General features: G+C 39.8%; 1 long non-coding RNA gene, 1 other non-coding gene and 1 pseudogene across 2 annotated transcripts in view; all 3 read left to right on the top strand.

Annotated features, from left to right (window-relative positions):
- The first annotated feature begins 2,673 nt into the window (after positions 1–2,673).
- The window catches only part of LOC112447149 (uncharacterized), a 39,798-nt gene continuing 20,045 nt past the window's right edge, over positions 2,674–22,426 (top strand). The window contains exon 1 of the long non-coding RNA XR_003035259.2: positions 2,674–2,879. This is a non-coding gene — a long non-coding RNA (uncharacterized lncRNA). The remainder of the gene's footprint in view (positions 2,880–22,426) is intronic.
- TRNAC-ACA (transfer RNA cysteine (anticodon ACA)) lies at positions 4,250–4,321 on the top strand. Its single transcript has one exon. It is a non-coding gene; the product is annotated as a tRNA-Cys (tRNA).
- LOC100139260 (ubiquitin-like-conjugating enzyme ATG10) lies at positions 21,274–22,211 on the top strand (annotated as a pseudogene).

Genomic DNA, 22,426 nt, shown 5'->3' with positions numbered 1-22,426 from the left:
GCATCTGATTTGGAAAGAGAGCATATCAGTTGAAACCAAACTTCATCTGCCAGTAATAAGGTGTTTGCCAGTTATCAAGTATAAATATCTAATCAACGTAACAATGTGCTTTCTTTGGACAATGCTCTCTCTCAACCAAATTCCAAATGGACAGTCAGTTGCGAGATCTAATGAAGCTACAGTCCTGAGGACAAGCTAAGTTTGGAGATATTAATTTCAGACTGAATGGGCCCGAGGCACCCTCTCCGAGCAACAAAGTCAGCTTTCCACACATCTCAGGGGGTGCCACGCATTTCCACTCTGGCCATACCCTTCCACATTTCCTCTAAATGTTGTTCTCCCACAGATGGAGTTTGCACTGCATAACCCTGCCCCATCCCTGGCTACAATTTATTGGACCAAATTACCACCTTGTCATAATAAGAGAGACAACTTATTGACTCAACAGAAGGCCATTAGGATGTCTTCAGACTTTTGAACAGAGACATAAAGTTGGAATGTGATTCCAGCGCTAGAATGAAAGTCCAAGAGCCTCCTAGAACTACCCTGAATTCTTCCTGTGGCCTTATGCTTCAATATTTCCTTGAATTTCACAAGCTACTATAGGATTCTGGCTTTAGTTTGTTTAATTCTGAGAGGAATTGCCGTGGTTTGAAGCCACAAAGATTTGGTGGACAATGTCACCCTGTGAAAACTATGGACATCTTTGGTAATATCACTCATTGATTCAATGGTGTAAACCTAGCACCTCCTGTGTGCCAGGCACTGTTCCATGTGTTCATGCTACAGAGGAAAACCAGACAGAACAATCAACCACTTTCACAGAGCTTATGTTCTGGAATTCTTGCACAGTGGTTCTCTTCTTGACATTTTGTCCAGATGACTACATAAAAGCCTGATTCTTGTTTCCATGGTGTTTATGCCTAAATATCAACAATTCAAGGATGACAGAATATCATTAAGCAGATGTGTTTGTCTTCCTTAATATTCTCCATAATACCTAGCAGGGGACTCACTAATTTGGGAGTCTGCTTATAAGCATGTGTTTTGATGTCAAACTAGACTCAACTTCATGTTGTAGCTCAATATTTACAAACAATGTGACCTGTGTTTGAAACCAACTTTCAAACATATACGCAAATGGAGCTCATGACAACATCAATTCATTCTGTAAGAGTGAAATAAATTAACCTCTGCAAAGCACTTACCACACGTTTGACACAAATTAAAGAAGCAGTGATTTGTAGCTAATACAAGTAGAAAGAACAGCATAAATGATTCTTGAAGTGAAAGGAGGCATACTGGATGGCCCCTCACTATTGCCCATCAGTCCTGCTGAGAGAGTATGGTTCTTTTTGAGCACATCCCCCAGAGTTGAAACGTTCCAGACAAGGAGGCAAGGCTCAGGGAGAAAGTCTTCCCGGGGAGCTGGTTTTCTGAGTGCTCACTTCTCCTGCCAGCTGAGTCTCTGCAGCCCCCTGGTGCCTTTACACTCTTGTTTCCACATGAATGTGTCATCTGGGAAGAGGAACTGACCACGTGGTCTGCCATCATCTCACAGTGGAACACAGGTTTCTCCTCTTCAGCACTACTGACACTTTAAGCCAGGTAACGTGATGAGGGCTATCCTGTGCATGTCAGGATATTCAGCAGGATCTGACTGGCCTCTACTGGCTAGATGCCCATAGCACCCCAATTCTAACAACCAAAAATTGCTTCTCGACATTACCCAATGTCCCCTTGGAGGATAAAATCACCCCCAGATGAGAATAACTGGGTAGCCAGATCATCAGGGTGAAGGGTCATCTCAGCAGCCAATCACTTGGAGTCTGAACATAATGTAGATGCTTCAGAGTTGAGAAATGTAGCTTCTTTCAAGGCTGGATTAGGGAAAGTGGTTCACTTATATGGCTGGTTCTAGAACCAATTGGAAATGAGACCCAAAGGTACCACAAATTTTAACATTCTTCTGTGTATATAGACAATTGTCAAGACCAAAGAGATGGGTGCATGGATGCCCAGACACACATACCGCTCATAACTGCACTGAGGGAGGAAACCTTTCAGCTGTTGACACAGCTCTGCAAGTATTCCTTCAAAGGGATGCACCGCTTTTGGTTTTGTCTATTTGCTTTTTTTTTTTCAAAACAGTTTTACCACCCTATGGAGAACACCAAATTAAGCAAGATGCCTGGATAACATTTTAGTGATTGAAGAAGTGATTTGCTTTCACCCCCAGAGGCTTACAGCAGCTCGCAAGGTTGACTATAGGATAAATCTTAGAGGTTTAGAGGCCTGTGCTCTCTGCCACAGCTGATTTGATACCTCAAGGCTGCTGTCATTGACCTGTCATACTCAGGCTTCTTTTCACATACACCTTGAACACTCCTGCTGTCAGAACATATAGGTTTAGATATTAGAGGAAACTCATCACAAAACTAAATTAAAAGCAGTCCATCAGTGGCCCTCTGGTTTAAAATGGGGTTATTAGTGCTTTTTGGAGAGTGCCAAGTATCCCTTCACACCTGTCAGGACAAGCGAATTACCTGCTCTAAAAAGGCACTTATCTGAGTGTGACTATAAAGTCTTATACAATCCCTCTCCCCAGGTCTCCGTGGCTGTGATGGAGTCTGATGTATTCCAACCATGTCACAAACACATTACTGTCCCTTCTGAATCAGAACTTCCTGGCTGTTTTCTGGAGCTGCCTGCCAGAGTCCATCTCAGCTAACATCCTCAGGACACACTTGGATCTCTTAATGATGTAGTCTCCATAAGGACAGAGTGTATCATATGCTGCCAGGAAGTGAAGGAGAGAAACTGTTCTCTTGCCCATCTCTGACATACCTAGTCAGGAAAGCGGCCAGCGCTTGCTTAAAGTGAGTCCAATAACCTAGTGTTATTCTTCAGATTTTTTTATAGCTCAGAAGCTTAATGTATTTTCCCCAACTCCTAGCTTAATATCTGTTTTCTATTAAAACAAAGGGAAACATATCTTTTGATTTTACAAGTTCCCAACAGTGCTAACTTTGAATATTTCCTACTATGTGTGGGATGGCAGGACAAGCTGTGTTCCAGTTCTTTATTATTCCTGACTTCCAAGGAGCTGAAATTGGTTTGCAGTCTCTTTTTTTAATATGACTGGCAAGTGAGGTAAGGTTGCAAGGAGAAACTTTATTTGTTATAGAAAAGAAACAGAAAACGTATGTAAAGGAATAAGTGCAAAATTGTACAATAAGCACTTTATCATTATTCTAATGTATCTAATCATGTGGGTAGTCAAGTATACATGAAGTGCCTACATATGAATGAGTTCTGTCCCATGAGCAGGTTCATAAATCCAATTTGTTCCTAACTCCAATAAAGTTAGCTCAGGTACTCAATGGGCTTCCCTCATAGCTCTGTCGGTAAAGAATCTGCCTGCAATGCAGGAGATCTGGGTTGGATCCCTGGGTCAGGAAGAGCCCCTGGAGAAGGAATGGCACCCTATTCCAGTATTCTTTCCTGAAGAACCCCATGGATAGAGGAGCCTGGCGGGCTGCAGTCTACGGGGCTGCAAGAGTTGGACACGACTGAGTGGCTCAACCACCACTAGGGCCTCGACTAACACAGCGGGCTATGTACTACTGTAATAGGCTTATAATACTTTTCACACAAATTATAAATAAAAAACAAACACAGAAAATGAAGAAAAAAATTTCAGTCTTACAGTAAGAGCCTTGAAAAGTGCAGTACAACATTTGGCACACAGGGGCTGGCATTGAGTGAACAGGCAAGAAGAGTTACTTACTGAAAGAGGGAGAGAAATTGAGAGATGGCAGAGCTGAAGTTGTGTCCGACTCTTTGCAACCCCATAGACTGTAGCCCACCAGGCTCCTCTGTCCATGGGATTCTCTAGACAAGAATACTGGGGTGGGTGCCATTTCCTACTCCAGGGGGATCTTCCTGACCCAGGGATCGAACCCATGTCTCTTTTTTCCTCCTGCACTGGCAGGCAGATTCTTCACCACTAGTGCCAACTGGCAAGCCCAGGGCTGAAGGATCTTCAGCAACAGAAGTTGGAGGACAAGCTGCAATTTCACTCATGCCTGATGTTGATAGAACACACCTTTGCATCTTTCAGAGTTGAAGATTCTTATGTAGGAGACTCACTGTACTTCCTTCCAATCAGTTTGACAGTAAACAGTGCCAATGGTATGAAAAGATTTACTTTTCCCTGAAATTTCTCAAAACTATAGAGTATTTGACTTCCCTGGTGGCTCAGACGGTAAAGCATCTGCCTACAATGCGGGAGACCCAGGTTCAACTCCTGGGTAGGGAAGATCTCCTGGAGAAGGGAATGGTAACCCACTCCAGTATTCTTGCCCTCCCCCAAAAAGGGCTCAAAGAAATATTTGGACTTCCCTGGTGGCTCAGACAGTAAAGCGTCTTGCTTACAATGTGGGAGACCTGGATTCTATCCCTGGGTTGGGAAGATCCTCTAGAGAAGGAAATGGCAACCCACTCCAGTACTCTTGCCTGGAAAATCCCAAAGGAGCATGGTGGGCTACAGTCCACGGGGTCACAAAGAGCCGGACACGACTGAGTGATTTCACTCTACTTTATAGAGTATTTAGAGGAAAAGATGAGGTACTTAGATATTTAGATTTAAAAAAAAAAAAAAAAAACTATAACCAGAAACTATTTCTAAAAGAAGAATTGGCAGATTAATTTCCTTGAGTTTTCCATCTCTCTTTCTTCTTTAGCACTACTTTTGAGGGAACAGAATTTCAGGCAACCTGGAGCCAATGCAGTCTCAGTCTCTACATCTAACTTCAGGACCATGGCAAAATAATATTGCTTTGTTCTCATCTCAGGATACCCACCTTGGCCACACTCACAGGAAAAGTTATAAAATCAAAGCCTAAAGAACATGACTTTGATTACCTATTCTTCTCAGTTGTTGAGAGCATCCAGTTAAGGAAATCAAAATAAGGAGTCAAATCTAACCCATATTGAGATCAGATGTCCCCATTCTGTACTATAGCTGTACTATAGCTATAGGTCACTAAATCAAAAATACTGGTCCAGGTAAAATGAGGATCAGGTGAAAAGATGTGAGTGGTTGCATTAAATCCTCCATTGTCAGTGGAAAAACAACCCCAGGGCATGTCCACAGACAGAGATCAGCAGGTCCAGCCCCTGGCAAAGAGAAAAGTATGCTGAGACACCTTGAAATGACTTAGCCACTGAGAATAATACAATCCATAGAACACAAGTATCACTTACAGTGTGAAGTGATTGTTTTTCTAAGTGATTATATGAAACATTGCCTGTCATAGGACACTTGGTGAATCAGAGGCAAGAGAAATGTCAGCTGGATCCCAGGTTCAACTCTCTTCTATGGCACCAAATGGAATCTTCTGACTCCATACCCCAGACCTCACTAGTTGAACCAACAACAACAAGAAAATCATTTCTTCTGCTATTGCAACCACAATTGTAACTCATTCTCTTTATTTACATGTAACACACTTACTAAATATGCAATATATGAAAATAAAGACACAACAGCACCATACTTTGCTGTAGTCTAAAACACTGCTCTATTTTTTAAAGGCTTAAAGATTCCTTATCATGGCTTTCACATAACCTAAATGACAAAAGCTTCTGTAAATGACATTCCAATCACTTCTCCAAACTTATTCCTGACTTAGTTCTAGAAGAGGAAATAAATTAAAATACTTTGAATAAAAAAAGTTATTTTCCTTTTTGAGTCTCCTTCAACTGGAAGAAGCAAAATGTTCTTCCATCACTTTACAGCCACCCCATCCATATCAGAGTCAACTGGGCTTGATGATATATTAAACTCTGGCCTTTTTCTTTTCTGATGACATGTGGCATTAGGCTTTGAAATCTGGACAATTGTTATCTCTTCTACATTGAAACACTCCTTGATCAACTATTCCATTTCGAAGGCTGACATATTTCAGGTAGAAAAAATAACTATTTTATTTATACTCCCCAAATAGTCACTCTATTCTATAATCTCCAAGAATTCTCCTGTATTCAAGTTATTTTCATGATCTCATTCACAGAGCATTGAACATATATTTACTGAACCCCTGGGAGTCAGTTGCTCTTACCTAACAGGGATACCATACACACAAGACCAAATTCCTTCTTCCCAACAGCTATCTAGGAAGACAAATAAAGCAGAGGGAATTGCAATGCATCATGACCCATTATATTCTATAACTCAGTGATGCTGATCAGCACGCTCTGTGAAGTAATTATACTTGGCTTCATTTCTGTCTTCTTTTAAATTTAGCACTGTCCAATAGAGATGTCTGCAATGATGGAATTGTTCTATAGCTTCATTGTCCAGTACAGTAGCCACTAGCCACATGGGACTATAAAGCACTTGAAATGTAATTAGTGTGACAGAGAAATTGGTTTTTAATTTTATTTCATTTTAACTGATTTAAAACAGCCTGCTATGGCAAGTGACTACCATGTTCGACAGTGTATGAATAGACAGAGATCCATGGTGCTAAATACAAACCATATTATCTGATTTAGCTATAAATTAGTCTTTGAGCTATAGAGATCCCAGGGAACTATTCATTACAAGCACTGTGTAGTAATGGGGGAAATGCATCAAATGGTTCAGTCAGATCGAAGGTAGCTTCCTTGCGGGATCAAATCTATAGATGTGGTGGTTGTATAGGGTCAAAGACATAATTATTTTATTCGATTAGAAATGTTAAAGAAAGAGAATCTAGAAAATACAAAAAGTAAATGAATAGTCTTGCGTTATGTTTGCACATGATTCCTGCCCTTCCACCTCCAGCCCAATGGTCAACTGATGCAAGTCTGAATTCACTCAAAAATATTGAGCAAGGAAATGTTTGATTTAGAGAACTGTTAAATGTGCTCTGCAAATAAAAACACAGATTTTGGCACTGGATTTCAGTGTTTAAACTCCTCATAGCCAAGGTGCTGACCGACAGGGTACCAAGGAATAAAGACTATAAAGGCAATGAATCAGCACAGGAAAGACAGGTGATGTTGCATTAGACTGTGGGGGAGGTAAGGAGAGGCGTTTAAGGTAGGTCTCAATATGAATCCTAGCTCTGATGTTTATAGCTGGGTGCCCTTGGGATATTTCCTTCAGTGTGCTCATCTGTAAAGTGAGGGTAATAATATCTGCCTCACAGATTGTTGAAAGAACCATAAATAATGTGCTCCAAATTCCTGATGCATCTCAAGAACCAGCAGTTATTATTATGATGACAGGTACATAACTGTAAGAGTTACAGTCACAACAGCAAGTACCAATCGAATGCCATCAAGCCAGTATTCAGTTTAGGACACAAGAGCCTCTTTTTTTATAAGTGAACAACTATAAATAAAATGGAGTTCTGTCCCAAACCAACGGGAGATTCACACATGTACAGTTAAAAGGATACCAAAGAAACAGATCTCTCATCCATAAGTTTTACCTGTTATGGTCAAAATTCCTTTTCCCTGCAGTAATACTCTCTCAGGTTCAATGCAGAATGTGTAAGATATTCAAGAGAGAAATGGCAAAAAGTGAATGGCTAATCAAAGAACTGAAACAGTACTTTTTTACTTGAAACTCAAATCATATGTATTATTAATATTTGGAGGGTATAATTTAACCTCAGAAAAAATTATCTAGGAAGCGAGTTGTTCTAGAATCAGCATTTGAACTCTTCCCACTTCTGCCCCAGCATCTTACCCATTTGATTCTGCTACTATAGGCTGCCTTTCTAGCCTGTTATCAGACATTGAGGAGCGATATTACAAAAGCAGTTAACAGGACAAATGGATGATAAGTGCAAACTTCTATTGACAAAGACAGAGAGGCTTAGAACCCTGCCCACAGCTCTGTTAGCAATCTTTCTTCTTTCAAATGTGGCTCTTACACTTATTGTACTAATAGTGAGATTATTTCAGTAGTAACTACGAGATGGCAATTTGCAGAGGGAAAATAATGAGCAAATATTGCCTCTAAACCATGTCCTTTGTACAGCCATTCTGACTCTAACACACAGCAATTAACATCACTGTTGTGCCAAATTATTAAATTAATCTCAAAGCAATTTGTATTTAAGCTCTTCCTCTCTCTCCCCTTGCCTTCTCTCTACTTACACACATATAAATACAAGTAATTAGGCAAGTTTTTGAAAGTCGCAGGTAAATAAAATTCTTTATTAAAAAAATAAATTTTGAAACTAAAGGCTATATTTGTAAGGCCTCCTCAGACAGCCATTTTGCTTTTTTGCATTTCTTTTCCATGGGGATGGTCTTGATCCCTGTCTCCTGTACAATGTCATGAACCTCCGTCCATAGTTCATCAGGCATTCTGTCTATCAGATCTAGTCCCGTAATCTATTTCTCACTTCCACTGTATAATCATAAGGGATTTGATTTAGGTCATACCTGAATAGTCTAGTGGTTTTCCCTACTTTCTTCAGTTTAAGTCTGAATTTGGCAAAAGGAGTTCATGATCTGAGCCACAGTCAGCTCCCGGTCTTGTTTTTGCTGACTGTATAGAGCTTCTCCATCTTTGGCTGCAAAGAATATAATCAATCTGATTTCGGTGTTGACCATCTGGTGATGTCCATGTGTAGAGTCTTCTCTTGTGTTGTTGGAAGAAGGTGTTTGCAATGACCAGTATGTTCTCTTGGTAAAACTCTATTAGTCTTTGCCCTGCTTCATTCCATATTCCAAGGCCAAATTTGCCTGTTACTCCAGCTGTTTCTTGACTTCCTACTTTTACATTCCAGTCCCCTATAATGAAAAGGACGTCTTTTTTGGGTGTTAGTTCTAAAATGTCTTGTAGGTCTTCACAGAACCGTTCAACTTCAGCTTCTTCAGCGTTACTGGTTGGGGCATAGGCTTGGATTACCATGATATTGAATGGTTTGCCTTGGAAACAAACAGAGATCATTCTGTCATTTTTGAGATTCCATCCAAGTACTGCATTTTGGACTCTTTTGTTGACCATGATGGCTACTCCGTTTCTTCTAAGGGATTCCTATCCACAATAATAGAAATAAAGGTCATCTGAGTTAAATTCACCCATTCCAGTCCATTTTAGTTCACTGATTCCTAGAATGTCGACGTTCACTCTTGCCATCTCCTGTTTGACCACGTCCAATTTGCCTTGATTCATGGCCCTGACATTCCAGGTTCCTATGGAACTCTTCACATGAGGGGGCCAAAGTATTGGAGTTTCAGCTTCAGCATCAGTCCTTCCAATGAACACCCAGGACTGATCTCCTTTAGGATGGACTGGTTGGATCTCCTTGCAGTCCAAGGGACTCTCAAGAGTTTTCTCGAACACCACAGTTCAAAAGCATCAATTCTTCAGCGCTCAGCTTTCTTCACAGTCCAACTCTCACATCCATACCTGACCACTGGAAAAACCATAGCCTTGACTAGACGGACCTTTGTTGGCAAAGTAATATCTCTGGTTTTCAATATGCTATCTAGGTTGGTCATAACTTTCCTTCCAAGGAGTAAGTGTCTTTTAATTTCATGGCTGCAGTCACCATCTGCAGTGATTTTGGAGCCCAGAAAAATAAAGTCTGACACTGTTTCCACTGTTTCCCCATCTATTTCCCATGAAGTGATGGGACCAGATGCCATGATCTTCGTTTTCTGAATGTTGAGCTTTAAGCCAACTTTCTCACTCTTCTCTTTCACTTTCATCAAGAGACTCTTTAGTTCCTCTTCACTTTCTGGCATAAGGGTGGTGTCATCTGCATATCTGAGGTTATTGATATTTCTCCTGGCAATCTTGATTGCAGCTTGTGCTTCTTCCAGCCCAGCATTTCTCATGATGTACTGTGCATAGAAGTTAAATAAGCAGGGTGACAATATACAGCCTTGACATACTCCTTTTCCTATTTGAAATCGGTCTGTTGTTCCATGTCCAGCTCTAACTGTTGCTTCCTGACCTGCATATAGGTTTCTCAAGAGGCAGGTCAGGTGGTCTGGTATTTCCATGTCTTTCAGAATTTTCCACAGTTTATTGTGATCCACACAGTCAAAGGCTTTGGCATAGTCAATAAAGCAGAAATAGATGTTTTTCTGGAACTCTCTTGCTTTTTCCATGATCCAGCAGATGTTGGCAATTTAATCTCTGGTTCCTCTCCCTTTTCTAAAACCAGCTTGAACATCTGGAAGTTCACGGTTCATGTATTGCTGAAGCCTGGCTTGGAGAATGTTGAGTATTACTTTACTAGCATGTGAGATGAGTGCAATCGTGCAGTAGTTTGAGCATTCTTTGGCATTGCCTTTGTTTGGGATTGGAATGAAAACTGACCTTTTCCAGTCCTGTGGCCACTGCTGAGTTTTCCAGATTTGCTGGCATATTGAGTGAAGCACTTTCACAGCATCATCTTTCAGGATTTGAAATAGCTCAACTGGAATTCCATCACCTCCACTAGCTTTGTTCATAGTGATGCTTTCTAAGGCCCACTTGACTGTCTAGTCAAGAGTATGGTTTTTCCAGTGGTCAGGTATGGATGTGAGAGTTGGACTGTGAAGAAAACTGAGGGCCAAAGAATTGATGCTTTTGAAACTGGTGTTGGAGAAGATTGTTGAGAGTCCCTCAGACTGCAAGGAGATCCTACCAGTCCATCCTAAAGGAGATCAGTCCTGGGTGTTCATTGGAAGGACTGATGCTAAAGCTGAAACTCCAGTACTTTGGCCATCTCATGCGAAGAGTTGACTCATTGGAAAAGACCCTGATGCTGGGAGGGATTGGGGGCAGGAGGAGAAGGGGACGACAGAGGATGAGATGGCTGGATGGCACCACTGACTCGATGGACATGAGTTTGAGTGAACTCCAGGAGTTGGTGAAGGACAGGGAGGCCTGGCGTGCTGTGATTCATGGGGTCACAAGGAGTCAGACACGACTGAACGACTGAACTGAACTGAATTGAACTGAAAGGAAGGCTATATATTGAGAGTACTAATCAGTTAAGTAGGAAATTTTCTCATAATGTCTGTATAGATAAAAGTACAGAGTAACACAGTGTTTTAAGAAAGCTCTTGAGTTAAACAACCTGGAACTAAATCCTGCCTTAGATTCACTATTTCTTAGCTAAGTTATCTTGGACAAGTTATACAAGTGTTCTAAACTTCAAATTCCTCATTTTATAAAGAAGGAAATTACATTAGCAGCTATTTCATGAAGTTGTTGTCATGGTTATAAAACCATGTATGTAACTATTATGTATAGAATATGTTAACAAGATCCTCCCATATAGTACAGGGAACTTTATTCAATACCCTGTGATAAACCATGATAGAACAGAATATGAAAAAGAATATGCAACTGAATACTTTGCTGTACTGCAGAAATTGACACCACATTGTAAATGAACTATACTTCAAAATAAAAAATTAAGAAAAAAAAAACCATAAAACTCTTTGTACAGAGTCTAACATAATAAGGATCAACAAATGGATAGGTATCATTGTTCAATATATATAATCATTGTTTCTCAGGTGGTTTTAAGCAAATAATGAAAAATCATTCATGCAGGTTAATATGTTTGGCATTATGTTTATGCAGCCAGTCACATCTTCTATTATTGTTCAACATATAAAATAGTGTCAAAACAGAATCAACAATTTTTAAAAATCCACATCTAAATACATTATCATAATTTATAAGAACATCAGAAACAAAGGGAAAATTATATAAACTATACCCTAGAGAGAAAGAACAGATAACCATAAAGAGAACAATAAAAATTGCTGTCACATGTCCAGGACATTGGAAGAAAGAAGACAATGAAGTAACATTTTTACACTGTAAAAAACTTAATATTTGAACTTAGGATATATTCTGCTAAAATATTAATTTCAAAATGAGAGTGAAGTAAAGATATGTTCAGACATAGAACTCAGAAGATTTACTACACACAAAAAAAACACTTTTAAAATGTTCTCAAAGAAAGTACTCATGTAAAAAAGAGAAAGCAATGTAAAAATACTTTCATAAGAAATGAGAAACAAGTGTGAATAAGGAAATTAAGACCTTTTTGAGGTATAATATAAATAAGCAATTACCAAACAAGAGGCAGAAGACCAATTACACATAAATTGAAAGAAATACCAAACCACAGCCAAAAAGAAGAAATATGCATAAGAACCAGAAAATCAATGTCTAAATGGAGAATTCCGTGGTGGTACAATGGTTAAGCCTTGGTGCCTTCACTGCTAGGGGCCTGAGTTAGATCCCTGGTCAGGGAGATAAGATCCCACAAGCAGCGCAGCATAGCCAAAAAAAAAAAGTCTAAATGATACCAACATAAAAAAAAACTAAGTAAAAGCTGAGCATGGAAACAGAACAAGGGAAAAAATGAATAGTGCATTGACCTTTAATCTTAGGAAAACCCATTCAAAGAATAAACAGAATATATAACTTTCAACTTCAACCAAGAAAAATTCACCTGTTCAATGAAGTATAGGGATAAAAAATGATAAATACACAAGTTAAACTTGCAAATTAAATTAGAAACACAGATTATAAAATAAGAAACAGTAACATGTTATCTGTAATACAAAATGTTAAAGGAAAAGAATATTAAAAGGTTTAAAGTAAAGAAGTGATATTTCAGACAAATTTGAACCATGGAAGCAATACAGAAGACAGACAGCACCAGAAGGACCATTATACACCTGAGGAAGGAAGAGTAAATCCAAATATAATCCTATGTTCTATATATTAGATACTTATATATATATTAATAATACCTTGTAAACTATATAGTATAATATATAACATATATTGTGGCTTCCCAGGTGGCACTAGTGATAAAGAACTCACTTGCCGATACAGGAGACAGATATGCAGGTTTGATCCCTGGGTCGGGTCAGGAAAATCCCCTGGAGGAGGTTGTGGCACCCCACTCCAGTATTCTTTCCTGAAAAATCCCTTGGACAGAGGAGTCTGGTGGGCTACAGTCCATGGAGTTGCAGAGTTGGACATGACTGAAGTGACTGACCATGCACACATAATTTATAATATTACTGTATATTACATATAAGTATATTTATCCATATCTATGCCTGGAAAATCCCATGGATGGAGGAGCCTGGTGGGCTGCAGTCCATGGGGTCGCTGAGAGTCGGACACGACTGAGCGACTTCTCTTTCACTTTTCACTTCTATGCATTGGAGAAGGAAATGGCAACCCGCTCCAGTGTTCTTGCCTGGAGAATCCCAGGGACGGGGGAGCCTGGTGGGCTGCCATCTGTGGGGTCGCACAGAGTCGGGCACGACTGAAGCGACTTAGCAGCAGCAGCAGCATACACTCAGTGGAGTCATTACATCTCCAAAAGGAGAAAAATCACATATAACTTAATTGGTCAGAATTTTTCTATGATCTAAAAAGAAAACAAAAATATAAAGCTAAGATTTCATCCTTGATTATTCCTGTCCCCAAACATTATGCAAATATCTCCCTGAGATTTATTTCCTTTCAGAGGAGGAAAAAAGAATGCTCACTGTCCCCTCCACTGTTCAACACTGGTCTGGAGAATAAGTAAAAAGAAGTATTAGAATTGGAAAAGAAGAGATAAAGCTGGAATTAGTTGCTGATGATATGATCATTTGTAAAGACAAGCAAACAAAAGTCCAGAAACTACTAGACATAGTTAAGGCTGACAAAAAAGGTTTTGGTACAAGATCAGCTTAGAAAATAATTCTCTTTACACCAGAAATAACAAAACATTTAAATAGAGACAGAGATTATAAAATAAGAAGAAATTAACCTAATAAAGGTAGACAGCTTTGATGAAGAAAAAGCAAATATCTTTATGAAGCAATATAAAAGAGCATCTGAGTAAATGGAGAAACATTCCATTGGTCTTGGTTGAAACAAGTTGTTATTAAGATATCTTATTTCCCTCAATTAATCTTTAAAGATGTTGCATTCAAAATAAAATTCCAGCAGGCTATTTGTAAAATTTGACAAATTGAGTCTAAAAGTTACTGGGAAGAACAAAGGCCCATGAACAGGTAAACAATTTTGTAAAGGAAGCACAGAGAAGAAGGACTCATTAGTGACAGACCATAGAATTTTGAGACCTGGTGTCTCTTTTTGGTTATGTCTCCAAGCAAATTGCTCAGCTTCCTAAGCCTTGGTTTTCTCATATATATGATGAGTGTAATAATACAGCCTTTCTCAGTGGACTAATGTAAGGATTAAATGAAATAATGTAGGCAAAGTTCCTGAAATGTAGTAAGCATTCAATAAATTTAAGCCACTGTTAATATTATATTGAGACATAGTTATTTTTGTGTCTTACCTACCTTGCAACACCAGAATTGTTTAGCTATGAGCATTGGGAGCTATGTATTTTTTTCTTCTGGAGTAAATAGCCCTTACATATGGAGCCTCTTTTTTTAATTTACAAAAGGAGAAAAAAAAGACTGCTTCTTCTTTACTTAAGGTAAGAAAATGAAAGTCAGGGACATTCTCTTCTTTTCTAGCCTTTAGAATATAATCTCAAAAAGACAAAAATCTAAGAAAACAAAGCATGCAAGTAGAGACTTTACTGGGACTGGGTGATGTATGGCAGAAATATTGAACCCAAACTCTTAACTAGACTGCCCCTCTTAGAATCTGGTATACTGATTTAGAAAGAGACAGCACAACTCAGTCAATAGGAAAACTCAATAAGCTTAATAACAAATTGGAAATTTTAAGGCCTAATAACTTACTAAAATATTCATAACAAGTCGTTTCCCTTTTGTCTCTCACTTTCTTTATCTGTAAAATGGGAATAACAAAAAGTTCTTGCTTCCCAGCACAAACTCCTAAAGAGATTAATGAAGATGACCATGCTGTACAAATGCTTACTTTAAAACAGAGATAAGTGGTGGTGGAACAAAAGTCTGGCAGAATTCCCAGGGCGCTCTGGGGTCAAATGGATTGCATATTGAAAAATTATCATCAGTGTTTCAAAGAAGGAGCACCACCAGCAATTAACATCAAAATAGCACAGATTTTTATTCTCCCCTCATTGGTCAACTGACTCATTCCTACCCATTGGCAAAAACTGCTTATGTCTTGAATGATAATTTTTTCCTACGTACAGATAGATCCAGGAGAAAACAGTATGCCCTTGAAAAATAGAAATCATATTGAAACAAGTGGATCCCATCTGCTAAAAAATAAATATCACGGAAAAAAGAAAAAAGAAACTGTACTCATTTGAATAACCACCAGGCATCCTGAAAATTAAGCAACATAATCTAGCTTGATCTTTTCAGTGATTTCTTTGACAGCCTGCATTTCATGCTGTTTTCAGAGTGTATAAAATGTATATTTGGAGTGATGACCTAGGGGGTAGGATCAGGCACTGAACATGTGCAGGGCAGTGCCAAGATTTCACAACCTGAACACTGGCAGTGTCACTGAAGAACCGCTACTGATGGCATTCAGGGTTCTCAGGGCCAGGTGTTCCCATTTGTACTCCTGTGATTAAGGTGATAACCAAGGGAAGCACAGGTCCAGAGTGGAGCAAGCAAAGGCGGTAGAGCATTTAACTGTAGAGTAGAGCAAGCGAGAAGCAGAATTAAAGGCTTTTGGTGGAGGATGGTGCATTAGCCTGGACAATTCTAATCTTGAGGAGGGTGAGGAAATCCAGGGATGTAAATGAGTTTATGAATTGCAGCCACAAGGACTGTCTAATAGCAAGAGAAGCCTTCTTAGAGATCAAGGTGGTCTTGGCTCCTTCAGTTCAGTTCAGTTCAGTTCGTTCACTCAGTCATGTGCAAATCTTCGCAACCCCATGGACTGTAGCACACCAGGCTTCCCTGTCCATTACCAACTCCTGGAGCTTGCTCAAACTCATGTCCATGGAGTCAATGATGCCATCCAACCATCTCATCCTCTGTCGTCCCCTCCTCCTCCTGCCTTCAATCTTTCCCAACATCAGGGTCTTTTCCAAGAGGTCAGTTCTTTCCATTAGGTGGCCAAAGTATTGGAACTTCAGCTTCAGCATGCGTCCTTCCAATGAATATTCAGGACTGATTTCCTTTAGAATTGACTGATTGTATCTCCTTGCAGTCCAAAGGACTCTTAAAAGTCTTCTCCAACACCACAGTTCAAAAGCAGCAATTCTTCAGCGCTCAGCTTCCTTTATGGTCCAACTCTCACATCCATACATGACCACTGGAAAAACCATAGCTCTGACTAGACGAATCTTTGTTGGCAAAGTCATGTCTCTGCTTTTTAATATGCTGTCTAGGTTGGTCATAACTTTTCTTCCAAGGAGCAAGCATCTTTTGATTTCATGGCTGCAGTCACCATCTGCAGTGATCTTGGAGCCCCAAAAATAAAGTCTGACACTGTTTCCATCATTTCCCATCTACTTGCCGTGAAGTGATGGGACCAGATACCATGATCTTAGCTTTTTGAAAGCTGAGTTTTACACCAGCTTTTTCACTCTCTTCTTTCACTTTAATCAAGAGGCTTTTCAGTTCCTCTTCACTTTCTGCCATAAGGGTGGTGTCATCTGCATATCTGAGGTTACTGATGTTTCTCCCAGCAATCTTGATTCCAGCTTGTGCTTCTTCCAGCCCAGCATTTCTCATGATGTACTCTCCATACAAGTTAAATAAGCAGAGTGACAATATAGAGCCTTGACGTACTCCTTTTCCTATTTGGAACCAGTCTGTTGTTCCATCTGGTTCTAACTATTGCTTTTTGACCTGCATATGGATTTCTCAGGAGGCAGGTAAGGTGGTCTGGTATTCGCATATCTATAAGAATTCTCCACAGTTTATTGTGATCCACATAGTCAAAGGCTTTGGCATAGTCAGTAGAGCAGAAGTAGATGGTTTTCTGGAACTCTCTTGCTTTTTCCATGATCCAACAGATGTTGGCAATTTGATCTCTGGTTCCTCTGCCTTTTCTTTTTTTTGTTGTTGTTGTTTTGTTTTTTTGTTTTGTGTGTGTGTGTGTGTGTGACTTTATCTTTATTTTTTTTTAATTTTATTTTATTTTAAACTTTACAAATTGTATTAGTTTTGCCAAATATCAAAATGAATCCGCCACAGGTATACATGTGTTCCCCATCCTGAACCCTCCTCCCTCCTCCCTCCCCATACCATCCCTCTGGGTCGTCCCAGTGCACTAGTCCCAAGCATCCAGTATCGTGCATCGAACCTGGACTCGCAACTCGTTTCATACATGATATTATACATGTTTCAATGCCATTCTCCCAAATCTTCCCACCCTCTCCCTCTGCAACAGAGTCCAAAAGACTGTTCTATACATCAGTGTCTCTTTTGCTGTCTCATATACAGGGTTATTGTTACCATCTTTCTAAATTCCATATATATGTGTTAGTATACTGTATTGGTGCTTTTCTTTCTGGCTTACTTCACTCTGTATAATAGGCTCCAGTTTCATCCACCTCATTAGAACTGATTCAAATGTATTCTTTTTAATGGCTGAGTAATACTCCATTGTGTATATGTACCACTGCTTTCTTATCCATTCATCTGCTGATGGACATCTAGGTTGCTTCCATGTCCTGGCTATTATAAACAGTGCTGTGATGAACACTGGGGTACATGTGTCTCTTTCCCTTCTGGTTTCCTCAGTGTGTATGCCCAGCAGTGGGATTGCTGGATCATAAGGCAGTTCTATTTCCAGTTTTTTGAGGAATCTCCACACTGTTCTCCATAGTGGCTGTACTAGTTTGCATTCCCACCAACAGTGTAAGAGGGTTCCCTTTTCTCCACACCCTCTCCAGCATTTATTGCTTGTAGACTTTTGGATCGCAGCCCTTCTGACTGGTGTGAAATGGTACCTCATAGTGGTTTTGATTTGCATTTCTCTGATAATGAGTGATGTTGAGCATCTTTTCATGTGTTTGTTAGCCCTCTGTATGTCTTCTTTGGAGAAATGTCTATTTAGTTCTTTGGCCCATTTTTTGACTGGGTCATTTATTTTTCTGGAGTTGAGCTGTAGGAGTTGCTTGTATATTTTTGAGATTAGTTGTTTGTCAGTTGCTTCATTTGCTATTATTTTCTCCCATTCTGAAGGCTGCCTTTTCACCTTTCTAATAGTTTCCTTTGATGTGCAGAAGCTTTTAAGTTTAATTAGGTCCCATTTGTTTATTTTTGCTTTTATTTCCAATATTCTGGGAGGTGGTCATAGAGGATCCTGCTGTGATGTATGTCGGAGAGTGTTTTGCCTATATTCTTCTCTAGGAGTTTTATAGTTTCTGGTCTTACATTTAGATCTTTAATCCATTTTGAGTTTCCTCTGCCTTTTCTAAATCCAGCTTGAACATCTGGAAGTTCTGGGTTCACATACTGTTGAAGCCTTGCTTGGAGAATTTTGAGCGTTACTTTGCTAGCGTGTGAAATGAGTACAATTGTGCAGTAGTTTGAACATCCTTTGCCATTGCCTTTCTTTGAGGTTGGAATGAAAACTGACTTTTCCATTCCTGTGGCCACTGCTGAGTTTTCCAAATTTGCTGGCATATTAGGTGCAGCACTTTCACAGTGTCATCTTTTAGAACTTAAAAGAGCTCTGCTGGAATTCTATCACCTCCACTAGCTTTGTTTGTAGTGATGCTTCCTAAGGCCCACCTGACTTCAGACTCCAGGATGTCTAGCTCTCGGTAAATGATCACACCATCATGGTTATCTGGGTCATGAAGATCTTTATCGTATAGTTCTTCTGTGTATTCTTGCCACTTCTTCTTAGTATCTTCTGTTTCTATTAGGTTCATACCATTTCTGTCCTTTATTGAGCCCATCTTTGCCTGAAATATTCCCTTGGTATCTCTAATTTTCTTGAAGAGATCTCTAGTCCTTCCCATTTTATTGTTTTCCTCTATTTCTTGGCATTGATCACTGAAACTGAGATCTTTGGAACTCTGCATTCGGATCTGTATATCTTTCTTTTTCTTCTTGCCTTTAGCTTCTCTTCTTTTCTCAGCTATTTGTAAGGCCTCCCCAGACAACCATTTTGCCTTTTTGCATTTCTTTTTCTTAGAAATGGTCTTGATTACTGCCTCCCGTACAATGTCATGAGCCTCTGACCATAGTTCTTGGCTCCTTAGCAGAACTTGTACAATTTCTCTGATCTTCTCCAGCTCCAGCCTGAACACTAGGCCTGGCCCTAAGGTGATGGTGGTTGTTTTTTAGTCACTAAATCCAGTGAGACTCTCTGTGACCAATGAACTGTAGTCTACCACGTTCCTCTGTCCATGGAATTCTTCAGGCAAGAATACTGGAGTGGGTTGCTATTTCCTTCTCAGGGGGATCTTCCAAACTTTGTATAGTTTTTCTAATCCTTTCCAGCTCCAGCCCAAACCACAGCCTAAATGACAGCCCAGGCCCTAAGGAGCAACCTCTTTTTCTATGAACAGGCTCTTTCTAGGGTCTGGGTCTCTGTGCCTGCTCTTACTTAGAATTGCCCCAACCCTTCCATCTCTGGCCAGCCTCTACTTGCTTTCTCTCTACTAAACACTAGCTTCCAGGCTGCTGCCATGCCTGCTGCTCATCCCTCATGAACAGAGCCTTTCTATCTACTTCCATAATGCCACGTGTTACTTACACACCACGTATTCCTCACTCTTTATTACCTGTGCATGTGGTTTCCCCCAGATGATCTGCATGATCTAAGAGCTTAAATGGTCAAGCTGCTCTTCCCAAAGTATTAATTGTATCTCACACATATAAATGCTCAATAAATAACTGCTGAGCTTGTTTGGGGGTACCAGCAGAAGCTCAAGAAAAAAAAAAAGAGGGAGATAGAGAGTAGGGCTGCATGCCTGAGAGAGACAGAGAGAAGATAATTTGAATCAGAAGAAAATCTAGAAAGAAGTTAGCTATTCAGGATATGTATACATTTTGTTGTTGTTATTTCAAAAAGGTAAATGTTTCCCACTTAAAATTAAGTAAACAAATAAACTGATGAATATTCAATGTCAGTAAGACAAGAGGGCATGTTCAAGTTCTGGAACTGGATCAATGGTCTTTGAATGCTCCCTAGGACATGCAAAAGCTGTGTGTCCCCAATCAAGATAGTCTTCTTTCCTGTAAAAAGAAACGCAGAGTTGTTGCACAGTTTATGGTGAGCATTAGTAGAAGGTAATCCATGGAAAAAATTCAGTTTACACATAGTTTGCTGATACATGGCATAGTGCATGTGTGAGAGCTCAGTTGTGTCTGACTCTTTGTGACCCCATGGTCTGTAGCCCCACCAGGAACCTCTGCCCATGAAATTTTCCAGGCATGAATATTGGAACAGGTTGCCATTTCTACTCTAGGGTATGTTCCTGACCCAAGGATTGACCCTGAATCTCCTGCATTGGCAGGTGTATTCTTTACCGTTGAGCCACCTGGGAAACTGCATGGCATAGTACATGGGAGCTTTTTTGATAGTAATATTATTAGAGATGGCTAAAGTTGAATTTAAGCATATTTCTCTACAGGCAGTGTTCATTGAAGTCATAAAATATAATGGTTACCATAAATACATGGACCTGCTTTAAGTTTTCCTTAAGGGTGTTTATTCAGCAGGTTTAGGCTTTTTAATTTCATAACAATAATCTCTTCTCTGGTTTCAATCAACAACAAGCTACAGTGAGTCTTGTTTAAAGCAAAAACATACAAAATAGGGCAAAAGGGTAAGGGTAAACAGAGGAACTGGATCCTCCATGGGGAGAGAAACCCAAAGAAATCTAGATTTTGAAGTGTATGTCCATGTTCACAGTACTCAGTGTCTTCAAACTCCTTTTTTAAGATTTAAAGACAAAATTTTTATCATGTGATAAAAGTGGCAGTTTCTTACCACAGAATTTAAGCTTAAATTTAGAAATGGGAAGAGGTGTGTAACAAAGACAGCAATTTAAAATGACTGCCTCAAGGAAGGTCAAAGTGGAATTCTCATGGCATATTCTACCCAAGTTAGAACAACTACCACCTAACTTAAGAGCTCTTTTTTCTACCAGTATTCAAGGAGGGGAAATACACTTTCCAAGGACAAGTTTCCTGGCCAGTTTGTTTCAAAGTTTTATGTTGGGATTTGCAGTTGAAGACAATTGAGGAGATTTTTGCTTAAATTCACCTGGGCTTTTGTTATTGCCATTTTTATAATAACTATTGGTGCTTTGTTTTAGGAAAAGCTGCCCCTAACCTGTCTTGACAACTTATGTTCTATCAGAAAGTCTGGGAGACTTCCCTGTTGGTCCAGTAGCTAAGACTCCATGTTTCCACTGTAAGGGCCCTGGGTTCAACCCCTGGTCAGGGAACTAGGTCCCATATTCCACAGCTGAATGACCCAGCACGCTGTCACTAAGGCCTGGCATGCCAAGTAAATAAACAAATATTCTTTAAAAGAACCAAGAGAGTCTGCAATTATATCGAGAATACTATGTGGACCTCAGTGGCTGTTATATGAACAAATTATTACTTAACAGGTATGATTTTTCCATTACAACAATTATAAATGATAGGCCAAAGAACAGAAATATAGTCTATAAACATTTATAAGATTTGCCATCAACTGAGCTGGGTGGCAGGTTCTCATTTAGTATGGAAGAAGATGAGTTCTTTGGAGAAAAAACATTTCAGCATTATGGTGCAGAATTCATTAAACCTTCACAAAAGATAGGTGATGATTGGGAATGGAGAGCTTCAAAGGACTGTTCTAATGACTACATATGCAAAACACATTTTCAAGTTAAAAATGGATCTGCAATGTCACATCAAGGAACATCTGTCCATGTACAGACATTTCTTCCTGTGGAGGAGGCTTTAGATTCCCAACCCCCGCCACCCCGCTCTGCCCCCGGATGATTTTGATGTAACCGAGACCACCACAGCAGCCAAAGTGATTAAATACGAATATCATGTCATATATTCCTGCAGCTGCCAAGTGCCTGTGCTTTGCTTTAGGGCAAGCTTTTTAGATGGAAGACCTTTAGCTCTGAAGGACATCTGGGAAGGAGTTCATGAGTGCTATAAGATGTGGCTGCTGCAGGGACCATGGGACACTATTACCCAATAAGAGTATCTGATACTTGGACCAGATGCAATCTACAGATTCAGTATGATCCCTATCAAATTACCAATGACATTTTTCACAGAACTAGAACAAAAAATTTCACAATTCATCAGTTCAGTTCAGCCTTTCAATTGTGTCCGACTCTTTGTGACCCCATGAATCGCAGCACGCCAGGCCTCCCTGTTCATCACCAACTCCCGGAGTTCACTCAAACTCATGTCCATCGAGTCAGTGAAGCCATCCAGCCATCTCATCCTCTGTCATCCCCTTCTCCTCCTGCCCCCAACCCCTCCCAGCATCAGAGTTTTTTCCAATGAATCAACTCTTCACAAGAGGTGGCCAAAGTATTGGAGTTTC

This window comes from Bos taurus, chromosome 6 (genome assembly GCF_002263795.3).
Source record: "Bos taurus isolate L1 Dominette 01449 registration number 42190680 breed Hereford chromosome 6, ARS-UCD2.0, whole genome shotgun sequence".
In the NCBI taxonomy this organism is placed as follows: Eukaryota; Metazoa; Chordata; class Mammalia; order Artiodactyla; family Bovidae; genus Bos; species Bos taurus.
Note: the sequence above shows the minus strand (reverse complement) of the source record. Positions and strands in the feature narration are given on the sequence as shown.